Source organism: Aphelocoma coerulescens, chromosome 6 (assembly GCF_041296385.1).
Source record: "Aphelocoma coerulescens isolate FSJ_1873_10779 chromosome 6, UR_Acoe_1.0, whole genome shotgun sequence".
Lineage (NCBI taxonomy): Eukaryota > Metazoa > Chordata > Aves > Passeriformes > Corvidae > Aphelocoma > Aphelocoma coerulescens.
In genome coordinates this window covers 10696591-10721778 of record NC_091020.1, presented here as the reverse complement: position 1 = coordinate 10721778, position 25188 = coordinate 10696591, and the positions used below count along the sequence as shown (strand labels likewise).

The 25188-nt window shown below is 38.4% G+C and overlaps 1 protein-coding gene across 4 annotated transcripts in view; it reads left to right on the top strand.

The window, feature by feature from the left end:
- The window catches only part of NRG3 (neuregulin 3), a 667244-nt gene that overhangs the window by 571991 nt on the left and 70065 nt on the right, over positions 1-25188 (top strand). The window lies entirely within an intron of this gene.

Here is a 25188-nt window from a genome sequence, read left to right as displayed (position 1 = left end):
GGTGCTAGTAAGGACACACGGAGAAAAGAGATGGATTTCTCTAACTGGCAATTAATCCTATGCCTTTGAATGTATCTGTTTGTGTTAAATCTAAGTTTGAACTGAATGTATTGCCATCTCTTATGAGTGGTTCTGCATTAAAATGATTCTGCTAAATAATGCAGTAGTGTGGGGGCAGGTATATCCTGGAGTTGTGGGGTTCCTGATGTTGTGATCTGTCCTGTCCAGAGTACAATTTTTTGGCTGTAAGTAGTGAACAGCAGGAAGATAAATTCTGCACTGCACAAACACAAAGCTCATTATCAGTCCAACACACACTTACTGTCCTGAGAGTAAAACCGTTAAGGTTCATCCATGAGAGCTAGAGTTTCTTCCAGGAGGATTTCTGCTGAGTGTGCTGATCATCTTCCCAAAATTAATACCCTCAGAAGAGCCTCTGTGCTCTTAGCTGATCTTCACTCTTTGCATTAAGTCCTTATTCCACTACAAGGATGCTTATTAAGGCAATTATAGTCCTTAGACTTTTCACTTCACTTGGAGCTTCTACCGGTGTTGATTCAGCTAATAACAATCTCTGCTCATGAAGGAAAACCTGGAATAAGTATCATTCAAAATTAAAATAGTGAGTACTCTGTTGTTGTGAAGACCAGATTCTGTGAGGGCAATGTGTATATGTACATACCTGCTTACGAGAACAACAATCTTGCTGAAAACATTAAGGGTCAGTGTTACTATGAGTTTGATTACCACATCAAAGTTATAATCTTTTGCCAGGAATAAAAATAGTACTGAGGCTCTTGAAGGCATTTCCTGGCTCATTTCTTAGGCCTAACATAAAACACTTATATTTAGCAACAGGGAACAGCCACTTCTGGTTAAAATTTTACTGTGCAAACCCAGCAATTTGTGTAACTATTATTTCCTGGCTAAGAAAGATCAAATGATAGCATCTTGGTCTCACTGGGACTGGTAAACATTTGTTAATGAAGCCTTCAAGGTTGCATTGTCCTCACATGACTTTCATGCCATGTATGGCTATTGTTTCCTAGTGGGTTTTGTACTGACCTTTAGGGAGTCAAAATTGCCAGCCATGAGTATGTATTCATTTTCTTCTGTGATAAATTTGATCATGGCAGGAATTTCTTAAAGACAAACCAGATCAGTGTTGTCCCACAAGCAAACCAAAGAGCAGACTCGAACAGGCAGTTCTTGATGAGACTGTTTATGTTGGGACAACCAGATTAACTTCCAGCCTTTTCAGAGAGCACCTTGCTCCCAGGGCTCCTGCCTCTTTGCTCTCACTGCAAGTACCTGTTTGCTGTAGAGAAAAAGTCCAGTTGCTTGTGGCCATCAACAGTCACAAGTTAATAAGGGGCCTGGGAAACCAAAAGTTTCTCTTGTGACTTCTGTACACAGCCTGAATAACAGGTTTGAAAATCCAGGATGGCCATATGAAGAAAACAGTGCTGAAACATGGAACAAGTGAACGCAACAGACAAGACCAGCCTGTCATTACCCATTGCCCTTCTGCAAGTAATTCTGCTCTTTGACCTTGTTTGTCTTCCCCAACCACTTTAACATCTCAGCTGAGTTACCAAGAGGAGAAGATTTGAGCGTACTATATATATGCTGCTAAGATACCAGTTTGTTTGGATTTTTTAATATTTTACCTTCTGTACCAGCACATCTACTTTATTTCCTTCCCTGTTTGTGAGGGGCTTTTTCCGTTGGCATCTGAATTATATTTCTGTTAGTGAGTCTTCTCTCTCTGCAAGTCTTTGCTACCAGTCAATATTTGCCACGTGCTTTTCTGTGATTCCTTCCCACATTGTCACTGTATGTGGCCTTTACTCCCTCTCGGACACCAAGATTTGAGTCCTCTGTTTCCGATCTTATGCCTTAATCACAAATTACTTCACGGGCTGTCTGGTCTGTCTCATTTAGGGTTCCCTTTCTTTCTTCTCTAAATTTTTTACTTTTGTTCCATAATGGAATAAAAAATATAATTTGTAGTTTAATTTAGTATCCACAATGTTCTTTAAATGTTTACAATGAACAGATGTCTACATTCCATTTTGTTTCCAAAGGAGTTGGCTCCAATTATCTCTGAAGATACAGAGAGAGGTTAATACCTGATGCTTATCAGAAGAAAATATCTACTGTGTGGGCTGTTTGTGAAAAGCAGCATCTAAATTTAACTTGGATTCTTGTTTTGTTTGCTTTTAGTAAAACTGAATTTTTCTTGAAAAAAAAGGTTGTATTTTCAATACAGACTGTTTTTATGTGTCTCAACAGTGTTTCTATTGGGAGAGCTTTTTCATGTTCAGAAGGAAATACTTCTTATCTGGTACAGGAAAAGGGGCCCAAAATTAGCAGCAAACAGAATATTTGTCCGTGACAGGTGAAACACAGGTTCAAGTCCTTGACCTGATTTTGCTCTCTTGCAGGTGAATGCCTAGATCACAGCACAGAAAAGGGAGTGCATCAGTCAGTGTCTTTTTTTCAGGTTGTAGATTTTTTTCCTGGAAGAGAAAGACTAAGCCTTTTCTGCTATTCCCCAGCTAGCTGTAGTGATGAGTTGATCTCTGCCATAGTAAAATGTGTATTTTTACAGTACAGCCCTACCCTAGAGAGATCACAACACAGAATTTTGCCTTAATGCTCATCTATATTACGGAAGGTGCTAGAGTTTACAAAACGTGAGATACTGACTTAGGTCTTGATCCTGAACAAAACAATACTGATGAATATTTTTTCTCAAGATAAATACTCAAATTAAAGATATTGAGCAGATTTGAAGCATCCAACTGAATTACTTGCGTTAATTTGTGGTTTACATCACAAATTTGCTGTTTTCTTGATAATGAGATGACCTACTGCATTTTAACTCTGGACTTAATGAGTCCTTCTGAAAAGACTTTTTCTAGAAGCTGAGCAGCTCTAGTGTGGGAGTCTGGCTTCTGCTGATGGGGGAGCTGCCCCTGCATGGCTCCATCTGCAGCTGGCAGACAATGCAGTGCACTGATGGGGGAAGCATGTCCTTTTAAAGGAGCTCGTTGGTCTTTGGAGATTAGCAGTTGTGATCATAAATATGTATATATGTTAATATATATAAAGGCAAAAGGTATTTTTGTGTTTGTAGAGACTTTGTGTTCCAGTCTGATCTAGCTGCCTTTGAAAGTTTGGTCTCCTATTAATGCCATATTAATATGCTGTCTTTATCAGTCTCCACATTTTAAGCACCCCTTGTGGTCAGGATTTGTTTAGTGTTCCCTAAATATTCAAAGATTTAAATGCTTTTAAAGCCTTAAAATACGATCTGCACACTTCTGGAGAAAAGATTACTTATTTCAGAAGAAACTGGCTTAAGCCATATGAGTAGATGTCTGGAGAACTCCAACTAAAAATGCAACTTACCAGTGCCATTCTCAGTAATTATTAATTATTCATTTTATAGACATTGGAAACATGGTGACTAAAGCCTGGAGAAAAGGGAGTTCAGGAGACACCTTATCGCTCTCTACAACTCCCCGAAAGGAGGCTGTAGACAGGTGGAGGTTGGTCTCTTCTTCCAAATAACAAGTAACAGGACAAAAGGAAATGGCCTCAGTTCCAACAGGGCAGGCTTAGGTTGGATATTAGGAAAAGTTTCTTCACCAGAAGGGTTATCAGGCACTAGAGCAGGCTGTCCAGGGAAGTGGTGGAGTCACCATCCCTGGAGGTATTAAAAAGACAGCTGGATGTGGCACTTGGGGACACGGTGTAGCAGTGGGCTTGACAGTATTGGGTTAGTGGTTGGTCTCGATCTTAAAGGTCTTTTCCAAACTAAAGGATGCTGTGATTCTAAGGGGCAATGTTACTACACGAGCTTGTAAGTAGAAGATGACAAGTTGGGCCCAGTTGGGGTGGTGACAGGGACACTTCCTTAAGGTGTCAATTTAGTGGTTGCTAAATATAGAGATGCATCTGCTTGGGGAGACCATGACCCATTTCAGTTGGCTCTTGTTTTAAGAGCTTTCTGTGCCTTTGAAAGTACAATCAGGGTAACCTATTTCTCCCTTCAGGACTTCTACTTTCCTCAATCCTGCATTAGTCAGAAAGCTCTTACCAGAAGTTGTTGTGAAAGCAGAAAAAGGCTCTACCTGATTTTTCATACCACCCTGCAGATGTATGAATAAAGATAACTTTCCTATATAGTAAATGGGTGTAGTGGTTTGGGCTAAAATACCCATTACTGTAATGGGCAAGATGTATTTTCCTGCTCCATGAGAGGCAAATTAGAATATGGCAAATTAAGCAAAAGCCAAATTTAGATCTTATAAGGTGATATGTAGGGAAGATTAAGTCTTCTAACTCTTTAGGAAGCTCCAATAAGACAACCTGAGGAAGACTCAAAGTCATAGCTGCTCAATGTCTGTCTGCTCCTTAGCAGAGGGAAATTATTGAGTCTCTGCTAGGGGAGATCTGCATCGAGAGCAGGGACACCAACCCTGCTGTGTTGGCAAGACATCACAAATCCTGAGATGCTGAGCTGAACTCAGTGATTTGGAAGCATCACGAAGCTGACTGCTGGAATTCAGCACATATGAAAATGAAAGTATTTTTCTATTTCTTTCTTTCTTTCTTTCTTTTTTAACCATAAGAGAAAACTAAAAAAAAAAAAAGGAAGATGACAAGAAAATTTTTACATATAAATAAAAATTTTGACTATTTATGTATATATTTAGTCTTGGGCTAGGTTGAACTAGATCTTGCTTAGGTTTTAATTTAGGATGCTTTAGGTATATCTCAAGTGAATGGAATAATACAACATCAGCAATCTGCTGCTTGGGTCAATAGTGCTCAGTATTACAAAACCAAAGGCTCTTTCTAAAACTCAGCAGAAGGATAACAGTTAACCTGTTACTCTTATGTTGCTCAATCCAGATCTTTCTACATTTCCCTGCTGCACAGCACCATCAAGATGGAAAAGCTGGATAAGATTTAAAAAAAAAAAAAGAGTGCTTTTGTAGGAGTTTTTTCATTGTCGTTGTTTTAAAGATTTTTCCTTGCACTGTGTAATAAGTTTTTGCTCAAGTGAAGAGACTTGCTAAATGAATTCTAAATGAGCCTTTGCTTTCCCAGAATAAGACCTGGGAAGTCTCCTGCATGTTCTAGCTTCCCAGCTGAGTTTGTCCTGAAAATGAAAATTCCTTAAGCTTAAAGTCAGAATGAGATTTACTAAAATGAGAATGAGACTTACTCAAATCTTAGAATAAAAATTAATCATGTTTAGAGGGGTCAAAAATAAAAAGGTATTAAAAGAGGCTTGATATTCCCTGCCTTCCAGTCACGACCCTATATCAAGTGGTTTGGAACAACCAGGTTCTGAGTTCTTCCCATTTTGATCTTGTATATATGAATATTCCTTCTAACATCTAGTATGTACATGCTGACATAAACCAAAATTTTTAGTAGTCACAGCTCATCTTTGCAATGTGCATTACTTTCAGCAATCTTTCATTGGCTGACAATTGCCTGTCAGAGCTTCAAGGAATTACTTGAATCCTTAGAATTACTCCATTAAAATCACTCCAAGGATTCTCTAGATTGATTACCCTGAGTATCATCTACACGTTTTTCACTGAAAAAATTGGTATGTTTTTCTTAATGACAATGGGTCAGTTTTATGGAGAAAACCTAACCTGTATAACTTGGGATCCATTGCCTAACATCTACACGTGCTGAAAACCATTTAAAGTTGATTGCCAGAGGAGAATTTGAGTAAGTTTGTTGTAAGGGATAGGAAGTGCACATTGAAAATGTATGGCATGTACCTTCTGTCCTAGCTGCTGTGGGCTTTTGCTTTTTCTCTACAGTCAGTGTCTCATTACAATATAGTACTGTCCTCAGACCAAAATACAGGAACAACAATAGGAAAGTAATTCCTGCCTATAATATCCTTCAGCACCTACAGAGATTGAAGTTGGCAAATAGTTTGGAGAGCAGGATGGCAGATGGCCTGTCTGAGCAGAAGAAAGAATAGCAGCAAAGGAAATATTATTGCCAAGAGCAATAGTGAAGTTTAAAAAGTAGTAAACGTAGCTGTGTACTTGGCATTAGCTAAGAGATTCTTCAGGCAGAGGGAGTTTGGAAAATATGTGGTCAGAGAATGAATTAATATTACTGCCTAACCACATCCTATTTTATTCTTTACACTAAATCCCTTACCAGCAGATTATATACAGTCGGAGTAGATAAATATTTTAGCAGTACATGGTTGGCTCAAAAAACCACAAAACCAAGTTGCGGAATACAAGAAAAACACTATATTTTCAGATGAGTTTTGAGGGGGTTTAATTGGGTGAGACAATGGGGCAGCAGGGGTAGGAGGCGAGGAGGAGCAGGTGGAAGGTCATTCCCAGTGTGATGGATGTGAACAAACTTGGCATTCAGGTCTGCAGTGCCCTGTCTGCTATAGCTGCCTTGGCTCATGGGCAGGGTCTGGCTCCAGGGTCAGGCACATTGCTGAAGAGGGACTTTGGGATGCTCTGACATTGCTGAGTGTCTTAAATTGCTGGCCATAAAAAGCTAGAAGTGAAAGAAAAGTTAGAATAGACACATCTGTTTTGATCAATGCACTGGAATGTTCATCCCTAGGTGTTGACCACAGGGTGCCCTGATTTATATTTGCTCCTCCCTGGTGCATGTTAAACTCAAAATGCCATTTTCTGCCAGAGTTGGTAATGAGAGCTGTGTTCAGACAAGGCTGGCCTTTGGTACAGGTCTACAGTGAGGAATTTAATTCAGAGCTCTCCTCTATGCCATTATTTTTATTTCAGTGGTTTTGATGGATAAACTGAAAAGCAACTACATGAAGTTGTCAGGTTTGAGTGGGACTGCTAAGGACCTTTATTTTGGTCTCTTGCTCATGACAAAGAAGGCATACACAGAGGTGTTTTCACTTGGGTATTTACACTATAAAAATTAGTTGTCAGAATAAGTGAAGTGACTGGGAAGCAGCAGGGTGTGCATCCTGCAACAGTGCCTGTTTATATGAACTGAGGATGTTTTGAGTGCAGAGTGGGATGTGCTGAGATCCTGACAGTGATACATACCTGGGTTTTGTTGTTATACAAGCTGACTGATGTGCTTGCTACTTTTTTTATTGATAGCAATCCAGAAGAATGGCTATTCTTTTCTGCTTTAACACACGTTGGTTTAGAAAACAAATTTTGTAGCATGCTTTGGTCAAGGAGGAAAGTGAGGAAAGTACTACTTTATCCATGTCAGTACTGGGAAATACATAATGTAGTTTCTGAAGACGTTGGTCTGACTGAGGAATTTTATTTTGTTTCACATTTGTCTGTAGACTTGAATCTGTTGTCCAGCAATTTGATTGACTGATGCAGCTTCTGTTTGATATGCATCCAAATATACTCTTTTATTTTGCACTTGTGTTATTATCCATAAATCTCTCAAGCCTTAGGTAGTAGCAGCTGCACCACTATTTGAATATAAAACAATGCATCTGTTCTGTAAGAAAGCAAAATCTCATGTGCAAAAGGAAAAAGTAAAGACAAAGTGCAAAATTATTGGAGGAGTTTTGACACCTGTAGATATTTAATAATATTTAGGCTCCTATGTGTCTTAGGTAAATTTTTAAAATTACGCTTGAACTGTGTGAAAATTAGTTTCTTAATGCCTCTAAAACACCCAGAAATAAATTAATGGCTGCTGTACATTTTTGTATATAGTTTTTTATATATTTATATATATATATATATAGGCTTGGGAGGTCTTTCTCTCTCTTTTGAATCCCAAGTGGTAATTTTAGTATAGTTTGCCTTGGTTTGGTTATCTCGGTAGTGGATAGGATATCTGAGAACAAACATTGGGCTGGAAAGATGGTAATGGATAGAAGGAGAGATGAAAACTACTTGGTGAGATAGCAGCTGTTTGTATCTGATTCCCTTTTCAGCACCTGGTTGGCACAAGAAGAGGGACTGTTTTATAGATCTACTCAGGGTTGTGGAGGAACATTTGACCCCCAAAACTATATGGAATTTTCCTGGAATCTGTCCTTAAATTACGTATGTCACTGAGACTGTTTCTGAGTGCAAATCCTGGAAAATTTGGCAGAGCCCAGAGCCCAACCAACCCTATCTAGAAATTCTGCTTTCATGAGACTTCTTTCCCATCAAACCTATCATGGTAGCTACTTTTTGGCCATTTTCAGAGCAGACAATCTGTAAAACAAACTTGTATCTTTCATACGGCAGAGGAACTTACAGGCTTTCTCTAGTTTGAGTATACCAGGAAAATTAGGAGACTGAGAAATGAGTACTGGAGAGAAAGTGAAGGCTGTCAGTGTATAAATGTAAGTGTTGCTGCAAAGCTCTTAGATATGGAGTGTCCCATAACTTAGATGCTTATTGCTAATTGCCATTGCCAGTACTTTTAAATTACTATACCAGTTTTCTGGCTGCATTATATGAGTTTTAATCTAGCAATTTCTGATTTGACTGATTAATTTTGTGCTGCAACTATATTTTATGAAGTTTTAATTTGCTCATGAGAAATTTATTTCATATGGGGCTGTATGACTTTCCAAGATCATTTCTGCAGTTCACTGTGTGCTGTGCTGTCCTGTGGCTGAATGAGGAAATACCCAAGCAAATTCCAAATTATGTAGGTCAGGTTGTGGAAGCAGTTTAGCTGCAGCAGCACAGAGCTCAGCAAAAGCCAATTAATTTGCCTGCTGGTATAAATACTGCTATGCCTGCCCCTCTCCCTAAAGAAGAAAAGCAATTTTGTTTGTCTTCTACCCATTAACTCTCACAGGTCCCTTTTCAACATAATTTTCATGTATTATTCACAGCCTAGTTTCTTCACAGTCTGTCCTTATTGCATTATTCTGATCTGGCTTGAGTGCATGAGAAATCTGATGACAAAAGCACAAAGTTCAATGTCAAAAAGGGTATTTTGACCCATGAGAGTATCTTCAAAAGTAAATAAAGAATAAATCTAGAGCATAATGAATCTGCAGAACTTTTATCACCATAAAATCACTTCAGGAAAAGAACTGGGTTGCTGTCTCCTATAAACTTCTCTGTGAGTGCATTAAACTTCCCTAATAAGCTTTTTTCATTATTGTCTAATTGGGCAAAGTGTTCTGTTCTCTTACTGCCCTTATGCTCTCAAAGCTCCTTTTAGTATCTGTGTTCAACATGCCCTTTAGAAAATAAGTTTGCGTGATTTTCTAGTCTCACAAGTAAGTCTCCATTCTGCCTCATCTGATAAAATAAAGGCTTAGTGTCTGTTGCATATAGTAATATTAGTTTTGACCCAAGGGCTTAGCCAGAACTGAACATTCTGTGAAATTAACAGTTAGGAAAACAAGCTGGCAATACTTGGATATCTTTGATGCACTTATGGCTACGAAAGAAGGAGCAAATTCTCTTGTCTGAACAGAAGGAAGTTGTTCACAACTCCAGCACTAAGGCTGCCAGAGAGGTGCCCTTTGTCATCATTTTTTCCTTGGCTCATACTCTGTTATATTGATCTCACACTCCCCTTAAGTGAAAAAACAATCAGAATAGTTTTCTAAACTGTTTGTCTGCCTTTTTTTAATGTGCCATATATCTGAGCTAAAATATAATGCTTTATTTAATCTGGCCATTTAAAAAAAAAACCTGTTAACATCACCAGATCTTAGAGTTGTGCTCTCAGATGGGCAAAATATCTCTCATTTCTAAATATCTGTGTCACTGCTGATTGATTTCCTTAATACACTTTGTACAGATGTAGCAAATAACTATGTTTTTTTTCTAAAGCATACTTTATGCTTGTAAATGCTCTTGAAAAATCACTGAGAGCTCTGTGGAAGCTGCTATTGTAATAATTGTAACCAGTTGTATAAAATTATGCTGTCATGCTGTCTTTTCCAATTAAACTTATAACACTTTTGTATGGGATTTAAAAATCTATATAGTAAATTGGAGGGAATGGGTCCTTGACATTTCTATTAAAAGCCAAATTATATTTCTTCATGGAATAACTTGGAAAAAAAAAAAAAGCAGTCAGCCTCTTTTTCTAAGATGAAAATGCACTAAAGTACACCATTTAACAGTAAACTGCAACCCAGAACAACTGCAAGGATTTTACCTTTTCATCACAAATAGCATTTTTTTCCAGCTACATTAAACACTCCCTTCAAGTGAAGGACCAGCACACACAAATGGGATGCACTTTATCTGCTGGTACCAGCACCTTCTGCTGCCCATTGCTCAGTGTCTTCTAGCTTTGCCTTCCTAGCATTCCAAGTAAGAGTGGGACAGTGCCTGACAAGGCCAGGCACAAGGTGTGGTGTCCATTCTCATGTTTAACATGTTTGCTGTTCCCCTTGAAACAGGAGGGAGTTCATGGCAGAGCAGAGCATCCCGACTCTGAAACTTCTGCAGACGCTTAAAATGCCACTGCCACCTTTCTCTTGCCAGCATGTGTAAAAAAATGGGAAGCCACATTCCAGTGGGGGGGGTTCATGCAAAAATAAACAGGAGAAGGTGGAGGGGAAGGAACACTAAGAGAGAGCAGGCTGAATTTAATGGCCAGAGAAATGGGCAGAGAAAGCAGAAATTACCACAACCTAGGAAAAGCAGTGAATGGGGTAGCATCCTGTAACATTGACTTAGCTGAGATGTGTGCTAATTAATCTAATTCATCTTGCTCATCGTGGTGGAGTAGTTTTCCCTTGTAGTCTACAAGGATTTTACTTTGCAGTGTCCGGTTAGATGTGATGTATTTTTGGTGCATGCATTTCATAGAAATACCCTGCTCTCCCCCATCCCAGTTCTGGGGATGTCCAAAGGGGAAAACTGGGAGGAATGATTTCTAGTTTGCTCAAGAGAGAAACATTTATCCTCAGAATGGCAATTTCTTAAGAAAATGTTTATAAACAGTGTAAGTGTTTTGTTTTGGTTTACTTGGTTATTTTGCCCTGCAGTGTGTTTAATTTTGTTAAAAGCAGCCTAATGGACTGTAAGAAAATGAGAATGTGCAATTGCAGAGCAGCTAATCAGACTCCATCACAGTGACACCGACTTCAAGTCAGGCAGACTAGGGCTGGGTGCCTTTTTTTCATGGCATTTGTCATATCTGTCTGTCCTCAGACACTCGTTAGAGACTTGTGTATGACTCTACCACTGACTTGAGATTATCTTCCAGAAAGAAGGCTCATGTTGCAGGCCTTAACTCATATTAATTCTTCAGCAAGCATTTCTTCAGGTACTCTGACACTTTCTAGGCAAGTATTTACCAACTCCAATGTAATTACTCTGCATATATTTAAACTTGCTACAATTGCAGACTGAACAGGAAAGAGAAGTCAATGAGACAGTTTCTGTTGTAAGTTGTCCAAGCAATTTAAACAGCATTAGCAAAAATAATAAAAAAAAAAAAGAAATAAAAAGTATTTATGCTATAATGTCTGTGCAGCAGTGTTAAGCACCTACACAAAAGACAGAGAAAAGCACAGCATAGGACTGCATTTCCTGTATGACTGTGTGTGTACATAACCTGTAATTATTACCACAGCATGGTTTGTTAAAAGTTGCTTTTAGCAATGCAATCTTCTGTCTTGAATTTTATATTCCTTTCTAAAACCAAAATATTTTTATTCCAAAAGTTGTTCTTCAGTGCAAAACTTGGTTATAGAAAAGAGTTAGATCTTGAACCATTTTGATTTATCTGTAAGTTGTCACACAAATATGACAGGAACACATTTTCTCTATTACATTCTCTCTGGTTTATAATTCTATATAAAATCTAGTTAGTGGGGCAGAAATTTCCTTCATAGGCAAAAGGGATTTAAGGAATATCTCCAGTTTCATTTTGGCAGTTTTCTCACAGCTGAACTGGCAGTGGGATGAGCAGCTGTGCCAGCCAGCCCCGATGTACCTGTCTGGGTGAAATTGCACTTTTGAGGGCAGATCTTGTGTTCTCCTCTCCCCTGAGGACTCTGACTCAAAGGCTTTAGCCATTGCTTTTTACGTCCTTGATGTTGCTTAATGGATGGAGGCTTTTGTTTTGTTTCTGGTGATTCTGACAGCACCAATAGGTGTATGATGTATTTTTTGCTCTTTTTATATGCTATATTTTATAGGAATGTAGGAAGTAATGGTGGAAGCAGTGATCAGGTTTTTTTTTAAAGTATTTGAATGCCTTGTTTGAGTGAAATAATGCTGATCCAGTGCAATAATTGATAGATGTTCCAAGGCCTGTCAGGAAATTGCAGCTGTATAGAATGATGACCCGGGAAATATGTCAGAGATGTCATTGGGTCTATAAATACGCCAAGTGGATAAATATAAAGGAAATATAAGGATGATTGAAGCTGAAAGATAATGTTTGTGCAAGAATGAATGGGTTTAAGTTGGTGCAGTATGAATTTAGACTGAAAACCAAAGGAAAATTCTTACACATTAGAACAATCAGGTTCTGCATCTTGGAGCTTAAGATGGGTTTAAGACCTCAGATGGCCAGCATAGTATGATAGTACAGGTGGCTCAGATGAGCTGCCTTTTGCCTTCTGCAGTTCCTAGATCTCCAAAGAAATTTCCCCCATGTGAGTAGACTCCAGCTGTTGGTGCCCTGCGAGCTTTCTGCTAATGAAGATGTTTGGCAAAAGTAGGAGTAGACACCTCAGCAAAATTGATGTTTCAGAGCAAATGTAGATGTCTGAAAGCTGACCTGAACTACCTGGCAGAAGCAGGAACAGCAATGTCAGGGCAGAACCAGCTGCAAAAGCACGAGGTGTTCCTGGATGGTGATAATTCATGCATGGCTATTCTTCCATGCACCAATAACTACGTGCAGGTGCTCCTGCTGCAGTCTGGCTGAACATGTGAATGTGAGGCCTGGTGCAGGAAACACCTGTCCCCACAATCTAGATGTTACCCCAAAGAAATAAAATTTTCAAGAGCACTTAAGAGGTATGAATCTAAGATGACTGGTTTCCAGTTTGAAAGGGACTTCAACTTTGTTTTACAAATGTAAAGGTATTGAGGTATTTTACAAAGGTATTTACATGCCTAAGTATGTTTTTAATCTTGTGTTAGGCTCTCTTTTCTGTTTTATTTAAGGGAAGAAAATCTCTAATTCTCAATGGGAAGGGCATTTGGCAAATGAAAAATAGAGACAGCTGGTTTTTCAGCTTAAAATATTCTTGAAAGTTAGTTATACACAGTGCACAGCTGCAGAATAAAGGAGGGAACAACAGTTTGCAATGGACAACTGTTTTCCTTTGAGGGAACAGTGCTGCTGCTGCTGCTGACAATGTTCTCTGATATTACAAGCTGCTGAATTCTTCACAAACGTGCAGAGAAAAAAACTTTATTTTTATCTGCATACTTGGTTGAGGTGATGGTTTTATAGCAAAGTAGGAAGTACTTTTTTATTGATGCCAGGGTATTTACTGATCCTTTGTAAAACTACTCTGAAATGTAAATACCTGTTTCAGCTGCTGCTGTTGCCAGTTAAGCAGCAATACAGTCCCTTGTTTCACACAGATTTCAGACCATATTTGAATTAATGGACTGAGGAAGCAGCAGGATGAGATTCTGTACAACATTTTAGGGTAAAGGACTGCTTCTGGTAAATGTGATGAGTGGAAGAGCTGACTGGGAAGATCTGCAGCCAGAGTCCCACAAAATACAAATAATACTTTGCCAGAGCCTTGCAGCTCCTTGGAAAAGCAGTATTTCCCCTTCTTTAAATGTTCTGGAAAGGGGAGGATGTAGATCAGAAGCATATTCTAGAATGCTTTCTTCTGCTGTTTCCTGACTCAGCCATGTTTCGAAGAAAAGTACCTTAGCAATCTGATTAATGAATTTGGTTAGAGTGATGCAGGTGGAATCTACTCCCTCAACACCAACCTCAGGCTGCCTGGCATCTTCATGCCATTGTAAGGGGACTTGTCTTTCTTACTGATATTTTAAATCCCCTTCACAATCCTGCCACCAATGTAACAGTAAAATAGGTGTGTAGCTAGAGGAAAAAGAGGTGATAGCTGGACTTCCCAATTTTGAAACCATATACAGGCAAAATAAAATATTTTTTTTTAAAAAACTGATGATACTCAGTTTAGCACAGTCAGCTTCCCAAGGCTTGCTGTGACATCATAGTTTTCATCTCAGGTCAGCAGCAATTCTGCTTCAGTGGGGATTGGAGCAGAGACTGGAAAATTTTGCTGCTAAACTTAGGCACCTTTTCACCATCTCTTAGGTTAATTTTTCCTACTGATCTTATTCACTACCTGAAATTCTGACCCTCAGATATAAATCACAGCAGAAGTATGTCTTTGTCTCTTTTCCCTTCACTGTATTGAGCTTTGTGAGCATATCACAGTGTGTTTCACACATTTATGACTATTCCCTCTATAATAATGCCACTGCAAAAAATGGAATTTTTCGTGGAGGATTCCTGCACAGCAACTGTGGTCTTGTTAATTGTGAGGTTACTTGCCAGTTTTTGCCTCAATTTAGCAGGCTATGTTGGCAGATAGAATCCACGTCCATTTAACCCAGAGCTTTCCCCACCTTACTGTTACTGTAACTGGATTCCTAAATGAATGAATTCACAATGCAGTTTCATCTAACAAAAATAAAACAAAAATCTGTATAGCTATCAGGATTTTTTACTTTCCTTCTGAAATGCTGATATATACTTGTCTTGTAATTTTAAAGCATTTTCGTTTTGTTGGGTCTCATATACCTTTGGTTTTATGACTTTCTAAAAAGAAATTACCTTTCAATACAGTATCCCTTGTTTCTGCTAGAAATAGCTTGTAGTGTTTTCTAGAGATTTTATTGGAGTTCACATGTGGGATGCAATAATTCTTACTTCATAGTATGTAATTTCTCAGAGTAGAACATTTTGAGGGCGGGAGCCCTATTTCACGTGGGTAGCACATTATCCAAAGACTTTGTAAGTTGAAGCTGTAGTAGTGTTCATTCATTTTCCTCGTGTACAGACCTTGGTTCAAAATTCATTTACTTCTCATCTAAAGGTGATTTCCATACCTCTGGCTCTACTGATGGTAAGGAAAAGGAAAAAAACCCAGATGTTTTCTGTATTGCTTTGTATTTACTTTTTAGAGGTATAAATGCTTTGGACAGTACAGGGTCAGACAGTTGATGTATTTTAGCCATGCCCAGGGATTTCTCTGCCCTCTGAGGTGTGTGTGTGCCTGTGGTTGCCCTGCTCTGGAGTCGTGGTTGCACTGGGTCAGTTCTCACAGAGCACATGGTGCCTGCTCTGCTGCCTCACCCATTTGCAGAGCTTAAGAGTTGCTCAAGGTGTGAAAGAAGGTGCACAGGTGGAGCCAAGCATGAAAAAGGAGAGCTCTTCTTTCCACATTGATGATTTATAAAATAGCCCAAAGAGGAGTAAAAAGTTGTGACTTCAGCTCACAGCTTTGCTCTGAGCAGTCCTACTGATTTGAAACAAACCTTTAAAAAAAAAAAAATCTACAAATCTAAGCAGGTTATAACATTATTTTATTTTATTTCCATTTTCTAGACTATCCTACAAAACTAATTTGCTTGCTGACACATCTAGTTTGTTATAGTGCAAAAGAATACAGGCCTTCCTTTTGCCCTGTTTTTGTTTGTCAAAATAATTTATGCCATAGTAGTAAGGTGTTATGAGGGAAACATTGTATTCCTCAATACTGTTAAGATCTAATTCAGAGTAAGATAAAGTGTCTCAAACCTGGAAGGAAAAAGATCTTTGATGGGAGAATGTTCTCTGAGATTTATTGGGGACTATTCAATTCTTAGAGGCACCTTAAAGTTTATGGAATGGAGATGAAACAAGAAGAAAGAAAACAAGTGCACTTTGATCATCTAAAGCACAGGTGTCACTGAGGTGTCTCATGGGGGACAGGCCATAGTAGCTCTTTCAGTCTTCTGCGAAGTCTTAACAAGTTGCACGTTCATCTGAACCTCTTTGCCCAGATTTAAATAATGTTTTGTGTTTATGAAGGTCGTAGAATGAATTTTTCTCCCTTTTGCTTCTTTTTTTTTTGTCCCATGCTGTTCTGTGCGTGGGGTGCTGCAGCAGTGGTGAGCTGCCCTGAGGGCCAGGTGTTGCTGCCAGTGCTGCAGGCATCAGCACGAGGTACCATCCTGGTGGTTTTGGTTTACATCTGTGCACAGGCAATTCGTTTGTTTGAATGGCTCTGAGAGAGCGATTACACTCTGTGAGTTTAATATTTCTATATATGGGGCCCTTTGGCAGCATTCTCGCGTTAGGTTCGTAACAATTAATGGCAGTGTATCACCATACACAAATGAGGGCAAACAGCAGCTTTCATTTTGCTGCTCTCGCTGTGGGTGGCTCTGGGTTGTGTGCACATCATATGCTTTTTTTTTCTAATATGCTCTTTTTTATTGCTGCTGATAGCTGCTAATGATTCTTTTTATCACAGCCCTGTCTGCTTTAAATCTCATGGATGAGTCATACTGTTCATTCCCAACATTAACGATTTCAGGCCACCTTTGTTATGGGTATTTATAGTAGTTGATGTTCTAATATATTCATAGTAGTAAAGGATCTGAACCCTTAACAGTGTTCAAACAGATAAGAAGTTAAGTAATTTTCCCATTGTTTCCTACATATCTGAAGTCATAAATTTGTGGCTTGCATCTAAAATTACAAAAGATGCTCAGACTCGGAGGAGAATAATTTCTTGCCATTCATTTTTGCTGCTACTTGGTTGTTTACATTATTAGCTAATGGCTTCTAAGCAGAATATATTTCCATAAGCAAGGCAGGATAGGCATGGAAAAAAGCCATGATTGCATTTGCATGACTGCATGGTATGGGAAGTTATTTGTTGTACTGTCTGTGGGGTCAGAAACACAAGTTGGTCTGATGTTGTCAGGACAGGTGTGCCAACACCCACGGTCAAATAGAAGTGGTACCATTTGAACTGTTACAGGTCCAGGTAAGAGAGGTATTTCCTTGGTGCCTTGATACCCTCAGCTCTGTAGCTTTCACATCTCAACAAGTGAGATACTCATCTCAGTATCTCACTTCAAAAGTCTGGCATTTCCGACACAGTGCTCTGTGTGCCGCAGAGCTTTGACCGAGTCACAGTGCTTCCCCATCAGGCCTGGCTCAGTATTGATTAGCTTGAACAAATCATCCTCAGGTGTCAAGAAAGCATTTTAGCTTAGAGGAAAGCAGAGCTCTTGTGCTCCAATCTTCTGATTGGGGTTTGATGTCATAAATAAGCTGACAATTACCAGTATATTTCCATAGGACTGCTCATACAGTGCACCAGCCTCAAAGAGTTTGGCAAAGGCATCTGGTAGGTGACTTGAGAGAGCACAGATTTGAGTACTGAAGTGTTCTGTCCTTCATGGAGCCTTTTTATGAATCTGAAAACACTATATGGCAAAATATTCACCTCAGGTGTCTGTGTTTACTCACCAGCTTTAAATAAAATGTTTCCATGGAATCACAAAACACCTTGATAGAAATTTTCCAGTTAACAAAAAGAAACCAAAAAAAGTAGTATCTCTAGCACTTGTACATACCTGAACTTTTGTCTCTGTGCTGTTTAACACCACATAGTGCATAAATGCAGAGCAAGCTGTGCTCTGTGTGTACATGGTTTACACACTAGACAGCAAGCAAATGTGCAGCAGCTTTTTAAAAGAAACCACAACACTATAGTTGAGTTTTAAAATTGTTAGAGGGAGTTAGAGTTGAAAAAAGGAGAGATGTGCCTAGGTCAGCTCCCTGCTATAAATCTTAGAAGCATGGGGAATTGCACAGTAATGGGAGTATTTTTGTGAACTGTCATTTGGTATTTCCTCCCTTGAATCGTAAGAGATGTTGGACAAAGGCTTTGTTTTCTGATAAAGTTCACTGCAATAGTCTTTAAAGCTTTCAAGTATGTATCCAGTGAAATTAAGAGGAATAACAAGAAGGAGGGATGCTGCTCTTCCTTACTAAATAGGGCAGATCTACGTAGCTGAGAACAACCTCTTTTAAATAAAACCCTTTTAAGCACCCCACGCTTGTGGATTGCTTATCTGCAGCTGGATCTGAGGCATAAAGGCACTTGCATGCCTGTTTTTCTAGAGAAAGCACTCAGTAAAATTTGGAAGAGCTTTAGAGGTCTTGGTGTTAAACTTGTGATGGTGAAGGAAGGTGGGTTGAGAGACTCCTGACATACACAAGTACTTGCCTGTAAGACAGCAAATTCCACAAAAAATGGATAAAATGATGATGAAAACTTTGCACTCTTATTGTCTTCTGAGCCTGTAACACAGAACTGCTGGAAATGAGGCCCAGTAATGCAGCCACTTATACCATGTGCAAAAAACATGCACAGAGTAACTGGAGTAAGTTCAAGTAATTCTCTTTCTACATCCTAAGTTATTTAAAATGCAGTAACATAAGGAAGTGTACAGCAAATATAGTTGTTATTGTCAAAATTGGAGTCCTAAAGAAATGTGGATTCCTAAAGAAATGTAGATTCCCAAATCAACACAGATAAAAACCAGCATCTTTCTAAAAAGTCTTGAGTCCTTCATCTCGGAGTCTCTCAAGTTCTTTCCTGCAAAACTCAGTCCAGCTATCTAGGCAACTAAGTATGGATATAAATAAATATGTCAGCTTTCTTGTCATTGGAGATGTATAGTTCCCAGCCTTTAAAACCTTCAGTAAATATGGCAAAATCTTGGTGTCAGTACCTGTACTCTGCTTCTGCCTGTTTGTTTTTTGACTGCAGTAGAACTAAATTACTTGGAACATTAGGGAATAAAGCTGTATTTTCTTTTTCACAAAATGATGTACATTCCTTGTACTGAAGTAGAAGAAAGTAATTAGTTTTAAGAAATTGACAAAAACCTACAAAATTTTCTATGCCTTTAGAGAGCAGTAAACAGGATTGCATCTGAAACATTTTCTTGTAGCAGGAAAGTGAAGGACAGCTTAATGATCTGTGGAAGGAATAAAGTAACATTTACCATGAAAAATGTTTATTAAATGTCATATGCTCTTAAGATGAGGGAGCTATTAGCAATTCATTTAATGTTTCTGTGAGGCTGATTACATTTTACAGACCCATATTACCAAACACCCATTTGGAGATAATAGTGCAAAAATCCCTATAGTAATTTCTAAGAAACTCATAGGCTTATCCCATCTTAACAGACATTTTGTGTCACTTGTTTGACCAGAACAGGGTTGTTTCTCCCACAGAATACTGCAGTCAAGTGAAATCTTTAACACCTATGAAAAGACAAATAATCTAATTCATACACACAGTTCCAAAAACTTTCCAGACCATATGTTTTGGAAGTAATGAATATGCTTTTGGGTTTTGACAATAAATATGATTCCACTTCCCCCTCCCATGAAGCTTTATGAGACCTGGTTGCAACATAGCTGGGAAAGGACCAGTTTTGCCAATGTAGAGGTTGGCATTTCCAAAGGACTTTGTGTCAGTAATCATGCCAATTGCTGCTGAAATTCACTGGAAGTGCTTAATGACTGAAAACATCTAAGCTCAATGTAGATAAATGCATTTAAACCCATTTGCCAGCATTCCTGCAGATAAAGGCAGGTTTATCTGCAGAGGCAGCACAATGCCATTGTGCAAACCTCGAGCAGGCTTGAGAGGCTGGACCAGGATTTCATGCAGGACAAGTCTGGGCTCTGCAGGAAACTGTGTGTTAATGAAATGTCACAGGTGGATAGAAGAATATATTCCTCCATAGCCCAGTTCTCCCAGTGGTTCCTCAGTTGTGACAGTGCTGCAATCACCTACCATGCAGTTCAGACTGTGGGACAAGTGCAGACATCATCATATCTGCTATGGAAGCCCAGGAAAAGAATTAAAAATTGTAGAAGTAGGTCACATAGCTACATCAGTGTTTAGTCTTTGTGTAGTCCTTAGCACAATCTGAAAACCTGGTAAGTGGGGCTGGGCTTTTAGATGGGAATATAAGGTGAGTGTGGGGTGTGGAGCCAGGAAAGGTGGAGGGTGGGGAAAAAAAACAGGAGATGAGAGGCTTCAGTAAAGAACAGGAACTTAAAAGAAAAATGACAGTTTTTGCAATTACAATGCTAACACGGGTTTACTGATCTGTCAAAACTGCATAATATTAGAGAAATCTCAATTTTTCTGGGAATATTTATCAGACTCATTGGTTATAGTAGCTTATGCTAATGTCAGTAATCAAGTAACCAGACTGTAATGTGCAATGTTTACTGCAGTCTCGTTGTGCTGGGGGAGGTTGATCTCACAGTGATCAAACAGGTTTATCATTTTTAACATATATTTAGAGTGAACCTCGTAAATAAACTTGTCACCATCAGTTATGAGGTCTATCAGGCAGCTTCATTTACATTTGATGGAGTTACTGATTTTCATAGAAATAGCATTACATTTTTTTTTAGCAAATAAAATAAGAAAGCATCTCCCAGTTGTCTGAGTGGAGGTGAAGGGTTCTGTGTGGACATCCTGTTTGCTTGCTGTTACTCTGGGATGAATTAAAGTCCTTATATGTGTTGAACACTTGTATTGTTTTATGAATGCTAAGAAAATCAGCAAAAATGTACCTCCATATAGCAGCAGCATCTAACATCTACCTGCTCTCTTATCTCATTGCTGAAAACAATGGGTTATTTACAGAAAAATAAAACTGCTGCATGTTTACCTGATGGTAAACATTTTGGGCTGAATCTGATAAGACTCTTAAATGCATTCTTCAGGTGTTTAATAAGCTTAATAGTACAATATCAGTAGGCTACTCACTGATTTGAAATTAGACATGTTTATTTCTTCTGCTGAATTTATAGCTATAGTAATAAAAATTAATCAGTACTGATTTACAATATTGGGAATATCAGTAGAGATTACTTGTGTTGCTTGTGAGACTAAGTTCTTTTCATTAATATCCAACATAGTGCCTTCAAAGAGCAGTAACTTAGTTTGTTAGCTGCAGAGATAATTTAAGGTCTTAAAAATGATAGAAAAGAGACAAGCTTAATCCTCTGAGTCTTCGTGCTGCAGGTGAAGTAAATAGTTGAAATTTCCAAGTCGTCTTGAACCTGAACATGGGAGTATAGCTATTATTTATTTGCAGAAGTTAGAAACAATCTTTCCACTTTTGCAATGAAATCACAGCCACAGGCTTTAGTCAGTCAAAGGGAAAGAACATCAGCAGTTTGTTCCAATATTCAGCACTGTGTATAATTTATATAACAAAAGGTTTTGATGGAGGTTTTTCAAGTTTTCCTTTGTTATGGAATTGATAGTGGGAGAGGGGATCCTGTCCTGAGGCTATGTTATTATCTTTGCAGAGCTATACAAATACTCACAGCAAGCCTAGGGTTTTTTTTCCTCCTTTGTATTTTTTTTCCTTTACAAATAAATGGATAAAGCAATTAACCTTTACATTTTGTCTTCAATATTTACTTTTGCACACTGAGGACTTGAATTTGGTTTAGAGTAAAATTAACTGTATCTATGCAAATTAGGAATGTAAATGTTCTTTCATTGTTTATTATATTGAGAATATAGCAGATTGTGAACTTTTTTTAATAGATTTATGGCCTTCTTTCTTTCTAAGTTGTTATCATTTCTTTAACTGTGATTTATAATTTCATCAAAACCAGACCAAGTATCTTATAAGGGCTTGTGTGTATGTGTGATTTTGTTATTGTGTCTTGACACAGATGGGGCAAATTACCAAAATATTATGTATACTTACTATTACACCAGTTAACGTGTAGTGAAGAGCCTACCTGCTGCCAGGGAAATTTTTAATCTGGAAAAATTTTAGTAGTCCTCCTTATCAGAGAGGGTGAAAGGAAGGTCCAGGTATTAGTTGATTCAAGATCATTGTCAGGATTTAGTTTGATCCCTTTTTAAATGTCTCCGGGAATTTTCTGTCGTGAAGATATTTTAAAAATTAGTAGTTGAACTGTTTGGTTTTATGTCTCTGATTCCCCTGAACAGTCTCAATCAGTTTTCCAACCTCACCAAACATTTTGCAGAGTACTTTTGTGTAAATTAATTACAGAAACAAATTACTAGAATTTCCCTAAAACAAACAACGGAATCAAATTTTGTGCTCTTTATTAACTGGGATTTTAAAAATATATTAATACATGCTGTTGCTTTTTCTTTTTGATACTAAAAAAAAACCCAACAAAACAATCAAGCTCTGAGAGCTTTGGTCAGTTTGTCAATGAGGAGAGAAGATGGAAGGAATAAACACTTCCTACAGAATAAAAAAATCCCTTGTCCCATACTCTATGGGCTCACATGCAAAGTGAAGGACCAAAAAATAAAATACTTCAAAAAAATCTGTATTTTCCCATATATGTGTATATATATATCTGAAATTGATTATGGTTTTCACTTCATTAGGTATAGAAATAGGCTGATAACCACTTGCTGCCAAACATCATAAAACACAATGGATAAGAGAGCAGTAGTTTAGGTAGTATCCTAACCTAGCTGCTTTATGCATGGAAGGATTTTTCTTTATTTCAGACCGAGTTTTATTGGTCTTAATACTTAAGTTAAACATAGGCCTGTTCCTTCCAGACAGGTCATCTGTTCAGAGTACTTGAGCTGTCCCAAGGTAGCTTGCAGCATATTATCATGTTGCATTTTGTGTTCAAGACAATCATCTACCAAGGACAATCTAACAACACTTATGAGTTTCTTGCAAGCAATAAATTTAATTTGCAGAGAAAAATACTTTTGCTGCTGCACTGATTTCCTAAACCTGTCTTCTTCATGCCAAAGTCAGCTTGTCCTTAGGAAAGACTAAAATGTCTGTAGAGGTTTACAAGGGGTACTTTCATGTCCAAGATTTTTCAGTGAGATTTACACGGTGAGTTGGTGAGTTTATTATTTCTGTTCACAGTGTTAATATGACTAAGAAAAGAGCTGCAGGAAACCACAATCCAGACACGAGGCAGTATGGTTTTTTGTGGAGCACTAATAAATTAATCCATTAGTGACTGCAAATTTATCTTCTCTTGCCCTCGTTATCAAGTATTCACAGGTGTGTATGTATTTAGACAGTATAAATTAAAAGGGCTTCAGTACTAGCAACACATTACCATAGTGCAAGGACCATAAGGCACAGTATTTTTCCCACACCAACATGAAAATGCAGAAATACTGATAAAATAAAAAAAAAAAAGGTGAATAATCTTCCTATCTGAAAAATATATTAGTTTCTAAGAACATAATACCAGAAAGAAAGAAGAAACCACAATAACAAAAATAAAATACAGTTGCATTATTTGGTTAATGACCCCATCTTGTGGAGCAGTGCCCATGCTTCAGCACATTTATAGCTCTCATACGCATTTTTTTTTAACTGAGTCCGTTTCTTGATGGTGAATTACTTGGCAATGCACTTGCTGTGTCCAGGGAAGTGCTCTGCAGGCAATTCATCATTTGTACACCACAGCTGTAGAGCAATAGAACAGTTCTTTGTCACACCATGGCTTGTTGGGGTCAATACTTCACATTTTAGTGTTTGGTTCAGTCTCAGGTCACCGCCACAGCTCACAGCCCCCGCTGGTTATTCCGTGCTGCTGTGTGTGTCTCTCACATGGACCCGCTGCGAGAGTTTCTTGCTGTTGTTAAGAGGGGACAAGCCCATCTCCAAAGCTGGAGCTTGCAGAGTCGCTGATTTGCACCACAGTGGTGCAAGTGAGAGCATTCACTGGGCTGATGCCTGGTCACCGAGGGGCGGCCCAGTGATGGTCATAACCAGTGCCAGCGTGTGCTCCATCTGCCAGAGTTACCACTTCCCTCTTTTCTATTCCCACATAGCTGCTCACAGAGGTTGTTGAACTACACTTAATGAGTGGCAGCTTGGATATTTTATCATAAAGGTTTATCCCACTGGACATCCTTTCACCATAATCTAGGGAAATCAGCTTTGTCAGCAGTATACATTATGCTGGTTGCTGGAGTTGTTTTCCAGGCACATGAGATATTTAAGATAAATAACCTGACATGTTTCCACCCTCTCCAGTTGAACATGTTTCGCAGGAAGGCTCCATATGCCCCTGATTCTCACTTACGTATAAGCCACTCAAATATGAACTGAAATGCTTTTTCGTGTTTTTGAAGGAAAGGTGTACTTTGTATGCACTTTTTGAGGAAGTGGTTTTTAACCATGTTGGTGAACTCAAAGGGAGAATTGCAGGCTGCAAATGGAAAACATGTAGAGAAGAGATATAGCCAAATTAGGAAAAAAGGATTGGTTTTTTAGCTCCACACAGACTTTAAAAGATGGTATTGCATGATCTTGCTTCATGTGTCAATATCCTTAGCTCCTTGGAGACCAGATTATGGTGCTTTGATCTCTGCTATCATTTTTTTAAAGCAGGGAATTTTGAGCTGCATTTTGATGTAATTTACAGAAGGATGCAAAGGTTTGAATTGCATGTAGATAATATCTGCAAATTTCATAGGTACAGAAAATTAGATGGGGAAAAAAACAAGCTACAAATCTCTGTAAATATAGTACGTTTGATGCACTTTTGATATATCTGATCTCATACTCTTATAAAAATCATATTCTTATAAAAATTTACATTTTTTGTGTCAAATGTTCTAGGGATGTTTGTACATGATACTTGTACATGAATGCAAGAACACAGATTAGAAGATGGTTATGCGGAATACACATACGTATGATTCTGAGTTATGTTTTTTCAAAAGGAAAGATTAATTTGGGTGTCACTAAACTCACATAATGTGCCTTCCCTAACACCATGGTAATAAAGTATTTATATCATATACCATCATCTTGTGTTCTTTGCTTTTGAAGTGAGTATTGTGCCTTCTGTATGAAAAGAAATATGAAGTTTAGCAGTTCAGCAGCTGTTCTATAGATTTGTATGCTAAGTGAACTGAGCAAGCTGATGCTCAGTACCTTTTCTTGGGTGGGTCGAAAGGGTGCAAAAAGTGAAAAATTCCCAGCATTTTCAACAGAACCCCAAATATTCCACGATCCCATCACAGGTACCAGAGCTGGCAATAAAATGAAGTGTTTAAACTAACTGTTGGGCTATGCTGGAAAATCTTTTAGCTTTGCTGTGTAGTTCTTAGAGGACTCTAATTCGTCCTGTGAAAAAAGGGCCCTGAAA